The sequence below is a fragment of the Centrocercus urophasianus genome, unplaced genomic scaffold (genome assembly GCF_019232065.1).
Source record: "Centrocercus urophasianus isolate 14NV4802_14NV808 unplaced genomic scaffold, USGS_Curo_1.0 seq_2, whole genome shotgun sequence".
Classification (NCBI taxonomy): domain Eukaryota; kingdom Metazoa; phylum Chordata; class Aves; order Galliformes; family Phasianidae; genus Centrocercus; species Centrocercus urophasianus.
The window spans coordinates 16,978,499-16,995,828 of NW_024884755.1; the positions used below are offsets into that span (position 1 = coordinate 16,978,499).

The 17,330-nt window shown below is 47.7% G+C and overlaps 1 protein-coding gene across 1 annotated transcript in view; it reads left to right on the forward strand.

The window, feature by feature from the left end:
• The window catches only part of ZFHX3 (zinc finger homeobox 3), a 504,841-nt gene that overhangs the window by 293,004 nt on the left and 194,507 nt on the right, over positions 1–17,330 (forward strand). The window contains exon 5 of the mRNA XM_042821262.1: positions 1,311–1,424. The gene's annotated coding sequence lies outside the window, so the exon portion shown is untranslated. The remainder of the gene's footprint in view (positions 1–1,310; positions 1,425–17,330) is intronic.

A 17,330-nucleotide genomic window follows, 5' to 3' on the forward strand; every position in this document is an offset into this window, starting at 1 on the left:
TTCTGGTGTATTTATGAGTATGCTGGAACAGTGCAGAATCTTCTGTTCCTCTCCCTTACTATGCTTTGTTCATTCCCTTTTTTCCCTATCTTTTTAGCAGGAATTTTCAGGAACATTAATCCCGTGCTCCATGACAGTTTAGTTTCCTTAAGAACATTTAGTGCTAGAAAAGCTTGTAGAAGATCTGCTTCCATGGTGTCCGACCAAATCCTGTCTGAGTGCAGCTCTCTGGGAGGACATGCATCTGTGTGCAGGAGCCTCAGCGCAGGGGCTCCGCCAGAACACAGCGTGTACCCATGTGCTAATTCAGGCCCCACTGTTTCCTACTAATTTGCCCCTTCTGACAATCTGATTTTTCTGTTTTACAGTTCCAGTGGTTGGTCCTAAGACTCGTTTTAAAGATCTGTCACCTTCCAGTTCTCTGATATAAAGAAAGAAAGAAAATTTGGCAGTTTTGTATTTGAGCTGTTTTGGAACTCTTGCAGGAGGACTGTCTGCTTTTGGTGATGTGTCACTCCGGTGTGCCAACCTTCCCAACCTCCTCCATAGCGAATGTCAGTGCAAATTAATTTAGTTTTGCTACTGTGTCCTTATCTTTCTTAATTCCTCCCTTTGCGCCTTGATCGTCCATCAGCTGTGCTGGGTGACTGACAGGCTTCCTGCTTTTGTGTTTGGGAAGTTTTTATTAGCTCTTCTAACTCTAGCAATTGTTCTTCAGGATCCTTAGCTTGCCTTATCATGGTTCTGCATTTCACTTGCTAGATTTACATCCTGTTCCATTTTCATTGTTTGGAAACAACAAACATCCATTTTTCTGAAAGTAACTTTTATTTCCAGTATCTTCCTTCCGTCTGTGTTCTAACTCTCCATTGTATTTGTTTTTGTTATCCACTCCCCTGCTTATTACATGGAAGCAGTGCTGGGCTGCAGTGGTTAAGCAGAAAAGTGAGACTGCAGAACTTCTTTGCTGATAGACAAGTCAGAGTGAGGCCGTGACACTGATAAACTTGCAGGTTGTTCATTGGCAAAGTCCCTGTGTGAAACTGGTGCAGTCTTTTCAATGTGAAGGCAGACAGCTGGAGAATGCACTGGGAAGTGCAGCTCTGTGCAGAACAGACCTGTCGTATAGATGTGCTGTGTGTCGGTTTGCAGTTGCAAGAGTTGGAACGTTTGGGAATGTTGATTGAATTTGAGCTGACCACAGATTAAGATTATTGTTTACTCTAACAATGATCAGAGTTTTTGATTCTTTTGTGTGATATTCAAAGTCTTCTGGATTCCTCATGTACTTCATATTCTTTTGTTGGCAGGCGCTGATCTGGAGAATTTGTACCAAATATTCCCAGGCTGAGTAAGAACCATCGCTCCATCCCCACTCATTGGTGCTGGATCTTGGTACATGATCTTCGCATTCCCATCCTGAGGTAGGGAGATCTTCTGTGACCTCATTTTCTTAAGCCTTGAAGAAGCAGGTTTTGTGTTGGTAGCCCTCCTGTAATACAAATAACATGGATTAAAAGAGATGCGATTACATGTAATGCAACCATGCTGCTGTCTCAAACAGATTTTAGAGTTCTTTGCGTCCTTCATCCTCTGCCATTCTGGGGAGCAGCAATATTTGCTTGCTCTTTCTTAAATGGCTGTATTTCTCAAATGGCATTTCTTAAATGACTGTTTTTTGATACATGCCATCTGCATGAGGTATTTCCTAGCACATGGTTTGCTGGGTGGTAGTCTTAGCTCCTCTCGTTTTCCACATAGTGAGATGAATGAAGAGGTGTTTTTTGAATAAGACCATTCATAATGTGCTATTTTTTTTCTGGGTGTCTTCGAGCCAATGCCTTGTCAGGTTATAGCTCTGTGTGGGCGAGTGAGTTACCTTAGGGACTCCATTGCTTAATTATTTGTCTCAGCCCTAATTCTTAGTTTCTGTCATTAGAGGACAGGCCAAATGATCAGTGTCCTTGGCTTAATCTTAGCAAGAAAGTTGTTCCTAATTTCTGCTCTAATCAAACAGGCATAAGGAAAGATGAGAAAATAAGATTTCTGGCTTGTTTCATATTGGATGTGGATTGCTGAAAGTAAATCATATTCCGATGATCTGTTTCAGATCTTAAGTATTCGGGTTCCAACACTTACAGTAAATGATGTGCTGGCAGAAGAAACAGAGTTAAAAATCAGCCTTCTCTTCTGACTAGTCTGGAAGTCTCTCTCTACTTTCTCCATTAGATTTGGCACTGAAAATGTACCCGTTGTCCAAACAGGTCTGTGAATCGCCTGATCTTAATTTATCTGTGCATCTTGAATAATTGTAGAGTCATTCATAAAAGCTGGGATACTGTATAATGCCACAGCTGTGTTTGTATAGTATTGATAGCAGTAGGAAGATCAATGGTAGGATTCACACAACACCTGTCTAGATTGAGAAATGAAAGGTGCAAGTTTGGGTTTGGATTCTTTTCTTGATTTATTTTTTTATCCCTTATGGAAGCTTCCTCTCTTGCTTTCTTCATATGTTTTTAACTGAAGTATTTTGTTTACAACGTAAGTGCATGCTTCAATTTCTTGAGAATCATCAGCTTTACAAATTAAATTGAAGCCCTGGGAAATTCTGCAGTGGGCAAAGACGAGCAATTCGCCTTGTGTCCTTACTCAGAAGATCCCAAGTAAAGCATCTGCTTTTTCCTGTTTAGTCAGGAACCTTTTCAAACGTTTGTATCTTTCGTGTGTGGTGTATGATGGTCTTCAGACTTTGTAAACTGAATCCAGAGATTTGAGTGAGGAATATTAACACTGCAAACCCACCTTCCTTGAGCTTGAACGAATGTTCTCGACTTTGATCTGAGAATGAGAAGGAAAGATTGATGAAACAGAGAAGGTACAGACAAGCAGGCTGAAGGTGAGAGATGGAAGGGAAAGATAAAAGAGGCTGAAATGCAGAATGTTGCAAACATTTCAGGGAGATTACGCTGCGTGACTCTTTGTGCCATTTATATGCTATCATACTAATTTTGTTGTATTCTAAATTGTTGTATTCTTTAAAAACATCTACAAATGGAATAAATTTTGGGACGCACCTATTACAGTTTTCATTAATGACTGCAGCAGAGGAAGCAGGAAGGTGTGGAGGGACCCACAGCCCTGCACACGAGAAGGTTGGGTTGTGAGAGGGCGAGACAGGAGGGCAGTGTGTGAGTGGAGCAGACTGAGGGCAGCCAGCGGCCAGGCTGGGACACTTTGTGGGTGTTTGGTTCAAGCGTCTGTAAATAGAAATGGCGAGAAACAAGCTGTGAGGGATTAGATGGGCAGTTCCTCACTGCGAGGGGGAATGAGGCAGAAGCCTGTTTGATTTATGGCGTGTGGGTATGCGCAAATGGTGAGCAGGTAGCTGTGCCTGGGGTGTTACTGGTGATCAGAATATTGTGTCCAAATAATTTGTATGGCAAACATGTAGAAGTGATACAGTTGCTGGAAACCAGGGCATGTATCCATTTCCATCACATCTGCTGTTTTTTAGCTTTTATTTTTAGAAACTTTCATTCTCAAAATGTGACTGCCCTTCTCAGATGTGTTTTCGGTTTAAGCAAAACGATGCTGCATTAAGGATGATACCAATGTAGTAGTTTCTGTCAGTAGGAGATATTTCTGAGCTCCAGTAACACTTAACACTCAGGCTGGAGTTTGGGAAAGAGACAAAAAGTGTTTCTAAACATCCGGGCAAGAACTGGCTTTTGTTTAGATGAATTGTAACGCTTTAAAATTGTAGAACTGGTTGGCACAGGCAGGTGCAGCTTTATGTGGGCAAATGCTGAGAGATTTGAAGGCTCGCTTGCCTCAAGAAAAGGCCCAAATCCGTGACCAGCTTCACGAAAACCAGCAGTGTTGGTTCTGCGAAGACAAGGCTGTATCTGAGTTGAGTAAGCATCTGTGACCTTCACTTCTGCGTGTTGTTATTTTTCGCTTTGGATCTCAAAGAGCCTTGGTCTTGGTACTGAAGGCTTTGATTTCAGTGTACAGTGGTGAGAAGACTGCTGTTGTTTATACTGCTGCTCTATTTGTCATAGACTTTATTATTGCTATTGCATTTATCTGTTTATTGACCACCTGTTCTTCAGTGAGTGCTAAGAAACGGAGGAGGAAGGAGCGAGGAGCACTGCTGCATTTCAGGGGACACAGGACTTGTGGTTCGCACCCTCCGGCATCACCTCCCGCATCCCAAGGGGCAACAGGGAGCCTGGCCTCAGAGCAGGGCTCAGCAGGAGTGCTTCTGCCTCCCAGGGCACCACGCAGCCCAGGGCAGGCCTGTCAGGGCCCACTCTGAGCACGCGGCGTTGCTGCTGGGCATCGCTCCCGGTGTGCTCAGAGCTCTTGTTGTTGGGCATCCCGGGAAAAGCAGAGCACGAGCAGCAGCCCCCGCCCAGAGAGAGGACAGGTGCTGCCCGGCGGCGCTTCACCGCGGCTGGGCTGGTTTGGTTCGTGGCCATGGCAACCGCTGCATCCAGAGAAATTCATGCTTCCATATGAGAGGGCAAAAAACGTCTGTGCTGCAGCTTTGTCTTCGAGTGAGGCAGTTCTGTTTTGTAATCAGGCAGTGAAGCACATTGTGGGTTTTACTGATGGCAAGAAAGGGGTTGGAAAACCCTTGTTTGTTTCTGGGCTTGGCATGTTTGGCCTACAGTTGGCTCTGTCATGGGGTGTGCAAGAAGCATCCTTAAGGAACGTCACGTATAAGATCCTGCTCCCCAAAGCCATATCCTTTCTATTTACTAATATTTTCTCGGGATTGTTCTTCAATTTAAGTATGTCTTGATCTTCTGGCATAAGACTGTAATGTGTTTTTTATGGTAGCTTCCCTGTATTTTATTTCAATACTGAAAATAGAGTGGGAACATACTTGCAGCTCATCATCTGGGCGATGTGCTGGCATATGACAGGCAGTTCTCATGGGATCTCCCAGAATACTCTTTTAACTGGCACAGAGGCTCTTTGAGAAACTATAGTGAAAGTTGGATTTTATTCCAGTGGCTCCAGAACTCTCTGGTCCCACAGCATAAGTAGTCCAGCAGTAGGGCCCATGGTAAGCAGCAAGCATTTCATCACTGTTTGCAATGTTTACAGTTAAAAGTTTAATTGTAAGGATTTGCTGTGGATGAGGATAAATTTTGAAGATACTTAATGATTTTGATGTGTTTTTCTACTTGTCAATGCAGATGAAACTACACTGATGTCCCTACCATGCATAAATTAGAGAGGTTTCCTTAGACACTAGCTGATTCTCTTACTGTTTCCCTTACTGGGAGATAACAGGCATGTGGCAGGTAATGAGAGGTTTTCTTTCAAATTCTTCAACAGATAACATCTTTAAGTTGTGTGTCTTCAAAATATTCAGGCTGTGGGCTCTTGACTGGTGTAAACCAACATGACTCCACTGAAATTAGTGGAGATAGCTTGTTAGCCACACAGCCTAAGAGGCTTTGCCTGTATCATTCAGCCTACACTATGAATATGGGAAAAATGACAAAGGAGTCTGAAACACATTTTCGTTTCTCTCTGTTAACATTCCTGCTTTCCAGTAGTATGTATTGCACAGGTTTCCAGTGCTCAGGAAATTCCTGTGGCTGCAGCACTTTTTCTGTGGTGCTGGGATTGGGTTCCTACAGTTAGAGGTGAGCAACAGGGAGAGTGTCTCTGGGCCCCAGTTCCTGAATTCCAGAGCAGAGATCAGTCATGCTCAGGCTGATGTGTGCTCAGGCTACCCGGGGAGATCTGGGCTTGATCACAGGCTCCTCCTTTCTGCATTCATATTCACATAAAAATCCTGCTGACATATGCCTTTGTGGCATGTAACGCACCCACAAATACCCTAAAAAAAAAACCAAACAGACATATCAAGCAGTAGAGGTTATTTCAAAACTTCCCTTGTTCGATAGATGCTGATGAAAAGGCCGTGTTTGGGTTAAATCGCTTTATTCTCCAGAGCTGCGTGACGGCTCAGCATCTGTGCTGCTGTTGGTGTAACCAGCGCCGTGCCAGGGGAAGCCGTGTGAGCACCCACTGCCCCATCCACACCACGGCCCCACAGCACGGCCAGCCCTGCTCACAAGGGTGAGGGGCGCCAGAAAGGGACTCAAAGGATTTTAGAAGTTTATGCTTACAGGCGCTGACGCTTTTTTCTAATTAAAGTTCATTAGTAGTGATAGTAGTAATTATAACATTAGCAGCAGCCAGAGCAGGAACAATTAAGGCTTCTCTTCTGGCCAATTACTGGCATCTCTTTGAATCTCCGCACAGCCAACGCTCAGCATCCTGTCACAGACCGCTGGCACGGAGCGCTCTCACGTGAGCCTGGCACTGGAGGGACGCTGCGTGTTTCCGGGCGTTCTGCAGCCTGCAAGGATTTTCGTCTCTTCTGGCCCCAGCGCCTCAAGACCTCACCTTTCAGCCTGAACACCGTGATACATTTAAATGTATCATTTGTTTTCATTATAGGTTTTGTGTCTCTGCCTTTCATTCTTGTTCATGAACGTCTGCAGTCTGATTGGAAAACAAAAGGCAAATGCAGGCATAGCAGGCGATCTGACAAAGGACACAGTTACAGCTCTGGCAGGCTCCACCGCACCGGTGGCAGTGAGATGGCCATTTGCTGATTGCCTGGGGTTGACATGGCTTGGTTAGTATGCTAATCCAGCCTCTCGCATTTAACATTCAGATCAGGTCTGCGCAGAGCGCGGCGCCGGGAAGGGGTGGCTGCATGGAGCCCCGACCGCGCTGCAGCGATCGCACACACGCCCAAACCCAGTGGCTCTGCTGCCATGCGCTTTCTCCCTCTTGCACGTCCTCTTCCCTCTCCTCCCCTCCTGCCCTCCCTGGTGCACACGCATACATACCATCCAAAAAGCTTCCCGCAGATGCTGAAAAATAGGAAATGTGGAAAAGTCATGTATGATTGGCTCATTTCTCTGCCTCCTTGTCCCCAAAGATTCCCACTTTAATAGATCATGTGTTTCTGCTGCTGGAGAAGCCCAGAATGTAATTCGCCAGAATTCAGTAATAACAAAGCAAGACGAAGTTTAACATCCAAAGCACAGGGATGGCATTTTTGTAGCTCACATACAACGTAACAGTCACCAGAAGGCTTAAAATTCCCTCTGTCCTCTCTCCCCACCCAACCTCAGCCCAAGAGAAAGAAAACATTACAAGCCATTCGTTTAGGGCAGCAATCAGTTGCCCAGGTGGGAAGTAAAGCTTGCTCCTGTTATTGCAGATGATTGTTGCCTTTCCTGTGAGCCTGGAGGCAGGGAGTTGCAATCCCCTACCTGGCGCAAGTGGTTTCCAATTTCCAGAATTAAGGAAGGAATTGTTTGCAGAGTCAGTTCACATGGTAAGGTCCCACAGATCCTGCAGCCACAAGAGAACTTAATTCCTCAAGCTGCCTTTTCTTTGTTTTTGTAATGTCACAGCAGTTCTGGAAAGGCATATGGATGGAGAATCATTAGCTTCTGCTTCCTTTCGGAGGGCTTTGGAAGTTGCATTTTCAGAGACCAGGTCAGATGTGGGTAAAAATGAGTCTCCGTCCGATACAGAAGCAGACAAAGCTGTTTAACCTCTGAATTATAGCACAGCTCCATAGTTGTGTCTTCTGTTGTTTCATGCTCTAAGCAAACTGCTTTTTGCAGTTCTCCCTCCTGGTGCCAAGCGCGTATTCCAGCTGCAGCTCAGCAGCACGGGGAAATTCCTTCCAAGTCCCTGGCAGAGCAGTCGGCGCTTTCCGGAGCTGCAGGCATGATTGTCCTTGATTATTTTATTTCTTTGGCTCTGATCCAGGATGTTTCCTGTCATCATTTCAGTGTCTTTTCTCATAATCCCCTTTCTAAACATCATCAACAATTAACCGATTCTCTCATATCTGCAAACACATGCACACACAGGCAGACGCGCATGCACACACACTCCACTGAGTCTCATCAGTGTCTTTTTTGCCTTTAAGTATAAGAAATTACAGCTTCTCATTAGCTGAAGAGCATGTTTTGAAAGGCTTTGTGTTTACTCACTTTGCAAGTGATGCTGGTGCTTTTAATTATTCTCCTTTTGCATATCATAAGAGAGCAGGGAGCTGCTCCAGTCAGCCCGGATGAGCCGCGTTCCCAGGAAGACAGGAGGAAGAAATCGTTTTTTACCTCTGCTGCTGCTTTCTTCCTTTTCTGTCAGCCAGCCAAGGAATCCCCCCAATGCTCTTACGTAGCAGATACCAAAACTGTGAGTCACTTTTCGCTCCCAGAGCAATAAGTCCACCACATCTGCGTGCAGAACGGTGAGCACAAGGCTGGAAATTTCTCCAGGCTGCCAGCATGCCCCGGCATCAGTTCTCCACCGGTGACTTTGTTTTCCTGCTCTTGCTTCCTCTCCCCAGCTCCCTCGTTCCCTCATTCCTCCTTCCGCCTTCCCCATTTTCTTTCTTCCTTCCTCTCCATCCGTCTCCGTGGCTGGCAGCGGTAAGCCCGGCGAGGTCTGGATCCCTCTCGCCTTCTGTGGATTTTTTTTGTGTGCAACTGCAGCAGCCTTTGGCTGCTCACTCTGCCAGGTTGGATCACCAAAGACACACGACTCGCACACAATGAATAATCAATACAGATATTGATCTGCGGAAAATGTTTGTAAATTCCTGAAAGGGGAATCGGGAGCGCGGGACAAGGGAGGCTTGTGGGGGACGACAGGGTGTTCCGGGCAGCGGCTGCTGCAGAGCCGGGTCCAGAGCCCGCGTCCTGCCGCCTCCGAGGTGACGGGTGCTGGAATGCATGCGCGGGCGGGCGGGCGCGGGGGCTTCTGTATTTTCATTTCTCTACAGCTGCTTCCTCCGAAGAATCGGGAGGCGAGCAGCTGAGAGGCCCCGCCAGTGCCATGCCTTGGCTGCGGTCCAGCTCTGTTTTGTTTCCATCATCGCACGCCACTTCAGAATTTGCATAAATACAAGGGTTATTTTCTGTTGCGTCTCCTGAAAGATTTAAAAAGATGGAAAAGTGTTTACATGAGGAGGGATCGCTGTCTCTGGTCATCGTTTCTGGGATTTGCTTTCAAATTAACACGTTTGAAAGAAAGAAAGGTCGAAAGGAAAATAAGGGGCGATGAGAAGGACGTGGAGAAGGCTGAAAATGCTTAAATGTGGAAAAGCGCTAGGCTGTGCGGTGTGTTCTCTTGCAGGTGCTGTTCCATACGGGTACGGAGCAGGGCTGAAGCCCTCCAGCTGGGGCCCCACTCTGCACGTGAGGCGAGGCTGAGGTGGCAAAGGTTGGGGCCTGGGACTGCAGCCGGGGCCCAGCAGCAGCATGGCCCCTCTGCTGCCTTCGGGCTGGCCTGCATGGCCACAGAGCCCTGCCCCGCCAGCAGGCAGTGGCAGCTCACCCAGCATCATCCCTCCCTCCTTGGCTTTCCTGCGATTACAGGGAAGGGCGTGTGCTGGAGGTGGTGGAGGACACAGCTGTGGGGCCACCTAGGACTTGACCCCCTCTATCAGGCTGGGGGCTGACAGCGTGGGCCCCAGGGAGGCTGGCGGTGCAAAGGGCGCTGCTCAGTCCCTCAGGCTGCTGCCAGTAGAACGGAGCATCCGAACAGCCCTGTGCCACCATTGTGGGGCCGCCCATTGCTGACCCCTGCCATAGCCATGGCGGCTGAGCCCTGCCGTCCTTCCCTGCAGCGCCGCTGCTGTTATCAGCCCGCAGCAGCCGCCGGGAGGCCGATGGCGCTTGTTCTCCCTCCCGCTTCTGATTAGCTCCTGCAGTCCAATTAGCAGAGGCATTTATATCACAAGGGGCTGAGGTACCCCTGCTCATCACGGCGGCTCAGAGCCAGTCATAAATTCTACCGACACTACATCTTTGCTGTGATGTGGATTAATTACGGCTCTGGGCCTCTGAAGCGGGTTTGCAGAGGACGGTACACACAGATGCAGGAGTTGAGAGCAGACCCTGCAGCTCAGCTCCACTGAGGGCCGCAGCTCTGTGCACCCCAAGTCTGAGTGAGGCAGGTGGGCTGGCCGGGGCATGCTGCAAACCCTGCACCATGTCCATCATGAGAAACTGGTCATGATGTCTCCCTTGTGTGCTGCAGAGCAGAGACTGAGCAAAGCAAGGAGGGCTGTAATAGGCTCTGCTCTGCCAGGTGAGATGTTGCAGGCTGTAGACAGCAGCACAGGTATTGTGTGCTGGGAGGGCACAGCCCGCAAAGGGGGGTGTGTGTGCACAGGGAATGTTCGTGCTCGCTGTACCTCACTAGCACCTGCTCCACCTTTTTTGGTACTTCTGCTTCAAAAATACCACTTTCGTAAAGCTGTTCTCCCATCCTTGTGGGTGGGTTCCCTCCAGCTGCAGTGCCATTCAACTGCAGGGGGTGGGAGCAGCAGGAGGAGAGCACCTAGGAGAACAAAGGGAGCGGGAGCACTTGGTGCGTTCATGTTTACCCGCCGTTGTCTGGTTGCGTGGTTCTGTGTGGCTCTAAGCTTTGGCACCCCTCTGTTTGTTTCCCTGACACTGTCACCTGGCTGTCCATTTGTGTATCAGCTACTTACGTATTACTCAACGTCCGTTTATAGTCTGCTCCGCTGCTGCTTTGGCCGTGTGTCTGTCACAGCCTTCTGACAGTGACACTGCACCATACCAGACCTGCTGTCTTGTTCCAGCCACACACCAGTGCACAGCTCAGCTGAGCCGCCTGCCCACCGCTCCATTCTGAGCACAGGCATCAGCTGGTGCCACCAAAGTTTGCTGTTTCTGTGCGTTTATGCTCTTCTCTCTTACTGAAATAGGGTTGAGTATGAAGTCCACAAAACTACTTTGTAATTGCATGAGTAGTTGGGATTTTAGAGAAAGGAGGATGTGTATTAAACTTCATAGCGCGTCTGCTCCTTTTGGTCTGTTTCCTTGGTTAGCTGACAGACCATCAAAGATGGCTCCTGCTGGTAGAGCTGTGTGGGGTTGGTTAGTTGGTTCGTTTGTCTTATTTTGTTATTAAGTGGGTGAAGATAGATATAGCCCAAATTGAGCTCTATGAATGGACTAGTTATTTTTCTAGTAAAGGGACATCCTTTCTAATTTTTCAAAACAGAAGCATCTTTTGCTTTAGTATGACAGTAAATCCTGCATTCCCTGACCAGTACAGGTATTGTCTGTTGTCAGACCAAAGCCCTTGTTACTCAGCTGGTTCCTCATACCGACGGCTGGAACCTGGCGCTGTGCAGATGCAGGTGGGTACGGGTTGTTCCCATTCAGGAGGGGGTAGTTAGCCAGCTTACACCCCCACCAGCAGTCAGCTGAGGTCTTTACTTGAAGAGTAATGTTTTTCTTTATGCATTATTTGTTCTTGGGGAGAGGGGGGGCTGGGGGAAGTAATAGAAGCTTCAGGCGTAAATTTTGGAATGAGGTCATTAGGCTGCAAGGTCCCTGCATTCCCTCTGAGCATAAAACCAGTAAGTCCGTAGTTCTGAAGTGGAGCTGAGTTTGATCCTGTTTTAGATTTCCTTGACTTTTGTCATTTCTGAATGACATTCCCAATGCGTCATCGCTTTGATCAGCTGCTGTTGCTCCATGCTTGCTTCCTAAGGTCAGTCAGCACTTTGCATTACGCTGCTGTGCGGTTTGGCTCCTGATGTGACTGTTCTCCACGTTTTAGCGGACCGTAAAACGTTGCTGGTCTGATTTCTTTTTAGCAAAACTCTGACGAAGTCTTCTTCCTGGTTGCAGTAAATCTGCGCAGTGATCTCCGTCCAGCATAACATTTTTGTAGGTATTTTCTTGATTAAAACTGGCTGAAAATGTGTTGCTATCTTCACCCCCCTCACAACATTGTCACTTAAACAAAAGACTTTCTGCATTTTTCCAGATTTGCTCAAAACAGATCAAGTGTTTGTTTTGTTCCTCTCGTCTATTTTAATATTTTTGTTTCAAGTTTACTTTTGTTGCAAGTTTTCATGTAGTTTGTCACATTGCCCTACATGTGCTTTGACTAAACGAGCAGTTTAACTGCAGGTGTTGGAAGTAGAGAAGTGCATTGCAGCACTTTTTAACAAAAGACACTTTGATGCTTTTTTAATGGAAGGAGAAGATTTTAAAACAATACACGAATGATATCAAAGTGGAATCTTTGGAAATTCTGTTTATGAAAAAATAAAAAAATAGGGTGTTGTAGCATTGTTTGAGATGAAAGAAAATCCAGAGTGCGGAGCGAGAGCCGTCTGTCCTTCGGCCGCCTCTCCCTGCGCCCAAAGGGCTCCGCTGCCACCGCCGCCGCCGGCCGAGCGCAGGGCTGCGTGTGCAGCAGTGGCAGCGAGAAGCTGCTGTGTTGGGGGCCTCCCTCGGTTCTCCAGATGCGTTCTCTCAGGGTTCTGAGATCAGTGTAGCATCAAGGTTGAGCAGACCTTCCTTCTGCTGCTCGCTGCCCCACCTCTCTCTGTTTCCCCCCAGCTGCTTTTGAGAGACGTCGTGCTCTCGGCCTTGATGATGGAGCGTGGCTGATTGATGCTCTGCTTAGTGCTGTTCCTCCGTCAGCCGCCCACTGCTGTTTCCTACATTTCAGCCCAGAAAAGTGCTCTGCAGACGTGGTGCGGTGGCACCCGTCTGGTGTGAAGGCGTAACATTGGTGTCGTTCTCTGCAGTTCGTCTCCAGTGCCCGTGTGAGGTGGGACCTGACCCACATCTCCGTTTGCTGTCGCGTTGCTTAGTCAGTAAGGGAAGTGCTCTCTTCCTTGGTAGGTGACTTTACCCTTTCATAAGATTGTCCGGTGTGGATTGTTCCTGAAAATTGCAGTTTAGAGGGAGTATTGTCAAAAATTCTGTCTCTCTTTCTGCTTTACTATCACCTCATTTTTTTTGTCATTTAACTCCAATTATGGGATGCTAAGTGCTTTTGGAAATTTCATTGTTAATGTCTTCTTACAGTGCTATTAACGTAAATCAACGTTAATAGTGTCCCAGCAAGTGTAAAAGCAATCAAAAATTCAGTACTCACGAATCATTCTGTAATTTCAGCATAAAATGTTAATAGAAATAAAATCCAATACCATAAAATATCGGCAAATTCAACTTTAAATACATGTGATGAATGACTTCACCATTCTGCTGCATCCCACAGCCTGGTGCAGTTGAAGCTCTGTCGGTGAAGGTCTGCACACACCTCTCCCTCCTCATCCCCATCCTGTGCTTCTCCAGAACTGAAAGCTCCATCTTTACTTACGAGGAAGAGGTGTCTGCATTGGGGCAGGGGCACTACCAGCAATCTGTTAACTGGTCTTAACTGACAGGGACTTGCTGCTTTTTTTATCACTGGCTTGAAAAGCTTAAGCTGCATTCCCTTTCATTGAGATGGGGTTTTTCTTACAGATCTTTCAACTCAGAGGTGAGATTGTGAAGATCCGTCAGTTATTTATGGAAACTGTTAGGAGAGTGACACAGATCGTTTCTGAAGAACGTTCAGCTTGGCCTGAACATTCAAATTAAAATTACCATTAAAATGAAAACAATCCCCAGAGTGGTACACATACAACAGCTGGGTGTTCAAACTTTAATCTGTTACACAGTCATTCTGGAAATCTGGAATCTGAGTCTGCAGATCGTGGTATCCATCTCATTTGTTGAAGTCTGTAGTATCCTAAGAATAGCAGGAGAACAATAGTGACATGTTCAACCACCTTGCTCCGAAAAGTAGTTACAGTTAAATGACTTTATAAAAATTCAGTGGTGAAGGATCGTAGCACACCTGATCAGACGTCCCTGGGCGGCCTTGCAGAGCCCTGTCTGCCGTGCAGCGATGGAGACCTTGGCAAGAGCACAGGCACTGGCGGTACCTGGGTTGCCAGATCCTGTTCTGTGCTTTGTGGGAGTCCCAGATTCTTCATTTTCTCAGAGCAGAGCTTTGACAACAATTCTTACATTTGAATTTGTTAAAAAGGAGGGTCAGGAGGTACCCCGCAAAGTCATACGTATAGAACAGAAGGTACTGAAGAAGAAAATTGACAATATTTAATAAAATAATCTGTCTTTAATATCGGAACGAGAAAATCCAAATGTGGGAGGACGCCGTGTCGGCAGTTGTTAAGCACTTTGGTCCCCTGCCTCAGCTGCCAAGCCGGACTGTGGTGCTCCCTGTGGAGGGCTGGTCCTGCAAGAGCAGATCCTGAGCAGCAGGCGCAGGGAGCAGCTGCCTTGCTATGGGGTCTGGCACTGCGCTGCCCGCGGCCAGAGCTGCCAGGGCCCTGGGGAGCAGCCCCAGGAGATCCAGGTGAGCACTGATTAGCACGATTTCTCATATTTAATGGGTATTTGTGTAACAGAATTCTTGCCCGAACGCACATCAATTAACTCTGTGGAGCAGTATGTTGAGAAGTATGGTCTTATTGCAACTATACAAACATTTTTCAGTCTGCCCTTGTGTCTCGGTAATGACAGGAGGCTCTAAGAGTGTTCGCCTTTTGTTTCCACGGAAGCTCAGCGCATGCTGGGCTCAGTGAGGCTGTGAGGTGCCCATGTTGGGGATCAGGGTCTGGTCCTGGGCTCTGCCATCCGTGCGGGCAGCAGGACCCGCCAGGGCTGGGAGCAGGGAGATGCCGTATAGCAGGAAGCAAGAGAAACAATCCGTAATCCCTTCAAAGCTCAATAATATTATGTATATTGACTGAAGCCCTATGGAGTGGGCCTGACACGGCTTTTTCATTACCGTCGCACGTTGTAGCCTAGCTACCTTTGAAAAGTAACCAATATTGAGAGCCACTTGACATTTGCAAAGGATTATGGGTGTCCTCTCTATCTCTTCTCAAGTTCCCAAATTTACAATGGTCTTAATTTAAAAGTTAAGCCGGGGGATCAGTTGCTTAGTCTGGTGCTGGGCTGCCCTTTAAAAAAGAAAAAACGGTGTGTGTGTGTCTGTGTGTGTCTGCAGGGATGGGAAGGGGGAGATGGGCTCAGCGTGACCTGGCCCAGTTGGACGGAGCAGTCGCGTTCTGCTGTAGAAAAGGCATGGAAACGAGAATGGAGAGGAGCGGGCGGCGTCATTCCTGCAGGTGCTGCTGGATGCACGGAGCAGCCGCAGCTGGTAATGAGTTGGTGAAAATGAAAAAGGGATGTAAGTAGCTTCTTTAGCAAATCCCCTGGAAATGACATGGAGCCTCTGGGATCGATAGGATCGATCCGTCCAGGAGCTGCAGGCTTCTCAGCCGACTGCCAGCCGCTCTCAGCGCAAGGGAAGCCCTAACATTATTATCAGTGTGACCCATAGAAAAGCTTCTGGGGAGATGGGCTACTTTTGTGGAGTGCCTCTGTGCCCCGAGCAGCACGAAGGTCTCACGGAGGCCTGTGGGCCACAGGCAGGCTGCAGGCGTGGGCCGTGGACAGGCGCAGCCACGTGCTGCCCACCACGCTGTCCCCCAGCAGCCAAGGACAGCCCGTGCTGCAGCTGGAGCTCCTCGGTGCGCCTCAGCCTCTGCCCATCCCCAGCAGCTCCAGCATGAGGAGTTGCCCCGGGGCCATGGGGACACGCGCTGCCCTGAGCTGAGTGTGACTCACATGCGCTGCAGCTCCGAACGCAGTCAGTCCTGCTGCGAGGCAGAGCCAGGGCAGCGTGGGGGCAGCCAGGAGGGGAAGGCGTGCAGGAGGCTTCTGGCGGGCTGCTGGCCTTCCTCCTGTCATGTGTGTGCTGTCGTCAGCCCTGTTGTGATTATGGTTGCATCTGTAACGCTTTATGAGGCATGTGTAATTAGTTTCCTGTTCTGAAACTGTAGCATCAACTGAACTTTTTAATTTGGTGCTTCTGGTGAGGCTCTAAATTGCCTCCTCACGCAGGAAGCATTCCATCACTCGAGTTAACAGTCCTCTGTGCAGCCAAATCTTTTCTGCCAGGGGGGGAATCAGTCCCTTCTCAAAAATCCTCCAGAGGTGTCGTGAGCTATCCGGGATGTCCTCATGTTGCAGTCCCAAGCATGACTTTAAGGAGCCTTGTTGTGAAGAACTCAGAACTTCTTCACCTTCCTGTAGCCCTGTTGGAAAGGAAGTGCAGTCCCTTCATTTTATCACATGCAGAACTCACACTCCTGCCGCACACACATGGGTCTCTCTGTGTGAGGACTCCCATGCGTGGTGTGGGAGTGGGTCATGGCTGCCCCATATGGGATGTAGGGTCCTGCCCTCCTCTTTAGGTGTTGCTTTGGGTCCTCAGCTGCAGTTTGGATCCTATGCTAAGTACAGCTTGAGACCAGGGAGGTGAACTGGGCGTTGTGTTGGTTTGTCTGTGCCTTGCGGTCTGTGAAATGCAATCATTTAGATCTTTAAGAAGTGGTAGTAAGGCCTTACTCTTGTAAGTGTGGTGTTGCTGTAACTATGTGCTGATTGTATACACAGTGAAAAAAGAATATAAGAATATTTATTTTATGCCCTGGAAAGTTTGCCAGTCTGTGAAGTGTCCTGGTTCCCAGGAGTTACAAACACTGCTGCTTCCACAGCATCAATTAAACCACTGAAGAACAGATCTTGGAGGACTTACACTTGTTTGTATGTGTCCTTTGTAGCAGGATCATAAATTTTGTAATACAAGGGCTGGGGAGTAAGAAAGGAATAGGAGTAGGTGGGTCATTTCACATTCATATGCTGTTAAAATGAACATGCAGTTCTAAGAGTCTGTTGACTGAAATATTCCATTAATTCTGGATGCATTTTTCTTTCTCTTCATAATGAGCTGCATCAGAAGACTCTAATGAGCAGCATTCTGAAAAGCTTTGTGTTTGTGCAGGGTTCTGTTAGTGCTCTGTTCTGCCAGGCCCACACCTGCTAACAGCCGTATCTGTTGTGTGCCAGTGACTGAGCACAGCGGGCTGGGGCTGGGCTGGGTGCAAGGACTGCAGGCGGCACAAGGTGTGCAGGGGCTGCCAGAACCCCCCAGCACTGAAGGAACACCTCCCTGCATGGCAGTCTGTGCCCCACAGATCTCACGGGAAAGCAGCATGCTGAGAAGCTTGTAGGTTGGAGTTGTGCACCAGGTACGGGTTTGCCTCATGGTAATGAGAGATAAAGATCGGTAGTAAAACAACGATTGATTTTTGACAAGATCATTCCATAGCAATAAAAATGAGGACAATACATAGACAGCATAATCTTTCTGAATATATGGAAATTCAAATGAGCATTGGTGCCTTCTAAACAATTTGATTTCTAAGCAGCAGCAAAGCAAGAGCTCCAGAGCAAAGCACTCTGCGTTGTTTTTACAACTTGCCTTCTTGAACTGTCTAATTCCTTTAAGTCTGCAGCGGGAAATAAGATGAAAGATGCTATGGAAGAGCTAAATAGAAACTATCCTTT